Source organism: Mirounga leonina, unplaced genomic scaffold, assembly GCF_011800145.1.
Source record: "Mirounga leonina isolate KUSES-001 unplaced genomic scaffold, KU_Mleo_1.0 Mir_101664, whole genome shotgun sequence".
Lineage (NCBI taxonomy): Eukaryota > Metazoa > Chordata > Mammalia > Carnivora > Phocidae > Mirounga > Mirounga leonina.
The window spans coordinates 13084924-13088895 of NW_023270175.1; positions in this window are offsets into that span (position 1 = coordinate 13084924).

The window sequence follows — 3972 nt, forward strand, 5'->3', positions numbered from 1 at the left end:
TCTCTGTAAATGAGTTTGAGAGGCTTCCCTCTTCTGTTTTTTGGGAAAGTTTAAGAATATTTAGGGGTGCCTAGCTGGCTCAGTCAGTAGAGCATGCAGCTGGTGATCTTGGGGTTATAAGTTCAAACCCCACATTGTGTATAGAGATTACTTTAAAAATAAAGTCTTTAAAAAAAAATAAAAGAATAGTCAGAATTCAGTAGACTTGACCCTGATGTCCTCTGGTGATGTGTTTTTCTTCATTGTTAGGATTTTTATTGTGGACTCAATCCCCTTATTTGTTATTGGTCTGTTCAGGCTTTCTATTTCTTCTTTATTCAGTTGTGGTAAGTTGTATGCTTCTAGGAATTTATTCATCTTTTCTAGGTTATCAAATTTATTGATATATAATTTTTTTAAAGATTTTATTTCTTTATTTTGACAGAGAGAGATAGCGAGAGCAGGAACACAAGCAGGGGGAGTGGGAGAGGGAGAAGCAGGATCCCCGGGGAGCCTGATGTGGGGCTTGATCCCAGGACCCTGGGATCATGACCTGAGCCAAAGGCAGACGCTTAATGGCTGAGCCATCCAGGTGCCCCAATATATAATTGTTTAAAATAGTTCCTTATGATAAATTTTAATTCTGAGGCAACCATTTGAATGTCTCCTTTTTCACTTCTATTATTTTATATGAGTCTTCTCTCTTCTTTTCTTCTCTTTATTTCCTGCACAGGGGAAATCATGGCAGAGGTGACTTCTTTTGGCACTGAGTTGTTACTGGCATGGGGCATAGAAGGATGCAGGTAAAATCTTCCTACCCTTTCTATGAATGTGTGGGTATGGGATTCTTGCATCATCGTCTATAGAAGTTGTTTCACTATCTCTTAGCTTTCAATTTAGCCAATTAAATTTTGAGTTTACATTGATACCTGAAATTCCAATACTGCAGGATATATGCTAGTCTTTTCCTATTCATATATTGAATTCATTTTCTTAACAGTGAGAAAACTGGCTTTCATTATTTATTCATTTACTTAAGCAAGCATACACATAGGTAAGTTCATATTTGGGAATCTGAAATACTGCAAAAAATCAGTTTAGTTAGAATTCAATATTTTTATACACATTTAATAGATAAAATTAATATTCAATGAAATACACAAATTCTTTTTATTTTATTTTATTTTATTTATTTATTTTTAAAGATTTTATTTATTTATTTTTTTTTGTCAGAGAGAGAGACAGCACAAGCAGGGGTAGAGGCAGGGGTGCCTGGGTGGCTCAGTCGTTAAGCGTCTGCCTTCGGCTCAGGTCATAATCCCAGGGTCCTGGGATTGAGCCCCACATCGGGCTCCCTGCTCAGTGGGAAGTCTGCTTCTCCCTTTCCTGCTCCCCCTGCTGTGTTCCCTCTCTCGCTGTGTCTCTCTCTGTCAAATAAATAAATAAAATCTTTAAAGAAGAAAAAAAAACAACAAGCTGGCTTAGAGGCAGACAGAGGGAGAAGCAGGCTCCCCGGTGAGCAAGGAGCCTGATGTAGAACTCGATCCCAGGACCCAGGGATCATGACCAGAGCCGAAGGCAGACGCTTAACCATCTGAGCCACCCAGGCGTCTTTTTTTTTTTTTTTAAGATTTTATTTAGAAATACACAAATTCTTAAAGTACATTTGGATAAGATTGATATATGCTCCAGAATGTTTCTTCATATCCCTTCCCAGTAAATCTCCTCCAGAGGAAATCACTGTTCTTATTTTTCTAAATCATGAATTAATTTTTGGCAATGTATAATTTTATATAAAAGAACTATATAGTATGTACTCTTTGTGTCTATTTTTCTCAGTATATTAACAGTAAGATGTATCCCCATTTATGCATCAACATTTTTTCCGGTGTATTGCTCAGTAGTATTTCATGGCATGAATATTTACAATTTGTTTTTGCATTTTCCTGTTTAAGGACATTTGGGTTGTATGGCATTTTAAGCTATTTTGAATGAAGCCTTTATGAATATTCCTGTACATTTCTTTTTAGGGAGATATTTTTTACATATCTCCTAAGTAAGTTTTTATCCTGTATAAAAAATGTAATCCTGATGGAACTATGATCAGAACTGTTTTGAAACAGTCTGCTCTCTTCCTATCCACTGATCTATTTATCTATCTTTGTGTCACTATTACAGTATCTTGATTAGTGTAGTTAGAGAGTAACCTTGAATTGAAATAGTTCAAGGCCTCAAAATGTGTACTTATTTTTAAGATTGTTTTGGCTATTATAAGATTTTGCATTTCTACATATAATTTAAAGTCAGGTTTTAGTGTACATATTTTGGACATCTTGATTTTTACTCTTAAATAATTTATAGTATTTAAAATAATATTTTCATTTCATTTTATTTGCTGATACTATGCAGAAATAGAATTTATGTTATTGCTTTGACCTTATATTTTATAATCTTGGTACATTAATTTATAGCAGTGAGTTTCACAGTTGTTTAGGAAGTTGTTATGTAGAGAGTCATGTCCTCTGCTGTTAAAGAACAGTTTTATTTTATCCTTTCCAGTATTTATATGTTTTATTTCTATTGTCTTATTATTGTGACTAAGATATCCAGTACAGTGCTCAATAGACATGGTCAGAGTGGGTTTATCATAGTCATTTTCTAGATCTTCCAGGGAGCACATTCAATATTTCATTATTGTTATGTTTGTTGTAGGTTTTCCATTGATACTTCTTTCAGATAAAATAATTTCTGTTTTATTTTTAGTTTGCTAAGAGTTTCTATCATGGATACTGTTGAATTTTGTTGAATAATTTTCCTACATATATTGAGACGACCATATATTTTTATCCTTCATTCTGTTGATGTAATAAATAGCATGATAGACTTTCAAATGTGAAACCAACCTTGAATTCCTGAAATAAACTTTACATAGGAATGGTGTGTAGTCCTTTTGATAGCTATATTTAATTTATCAATGATCTGTTGAGCATTTTTTATCTTAGTTCATAAGGGCATTTGTGTGTAGTTTTCTATTCTTCTAATGTATTTTTCTGATTTTATCATCAGGAATATATCATCCTCATAAAATAATTTGGTAAGTGTTCTCTCCTCTATTTTCTGAAGTAATTTCATAGTTTTGGACTTACTACATGTTAGATACAATTCACATGAAACCATCTGGGTTTGTTGTTTCCTTTTTTGAAGATTATTTAATTGATTTAATTATTTTAACATGTAAAGGTTATTCAATTTTTTATTTCCACTTTAGTAAGTTTGGTTATTGGTGTCTTTAAAGGATTTTGTCCAATTTATCTAAATGTTTGAACTTATTGGCATAAAATTATTAATACTCATTCGTAATTTTAAAATCTAAATGATTTGCAGAAATAATGCCTTTTTTCCTTGGTACTGTAAATTTGTGTCTTCATTATGCTATTCTCTACCTTTCTAAAAGTGCATTAATTTTATTGATCTTTTAAAAGAACTAACTTTGCCTTAATTGACTGTCCCTTTTGTTTGTCCATTTTCTATGTCATTGATTTCTGCTCTTATTTTTTTTTTATGTTCTTTCCTTTACTTTGAATTCAATTTGTTCTTACAGTTTTTTAAGGTAAAAGCTTAGATCATTGATTTGAGGTAATTGTTCTTTTCTAAAATAAGCATTTAAGGCATAGCTTTCCATCTAAACACTCTTTTAGCTTCACTCATGGGTTACTTAGAAGTATGTTGTTTAATTTCCAAATAAATGTGGAAATTCTAGATATCTTTCTTGGTACTGGTTTCTAGTTTAATTTACTTGAGTTAGAGAACATAGCTTGTGAGAATATAAAATTTGAAATTGATTGAGACATGTTTTATGGCCCAGTACATGGTCTATGAAGGTGAACATGTCATATTCATTTGAAAAGAAATTTGTATCATTCAATTTTGGGGTTAGTATTTAAGTAATGTAAGCTAGGTGAATACACAGTGTTACTATCAATGACTTAGAGA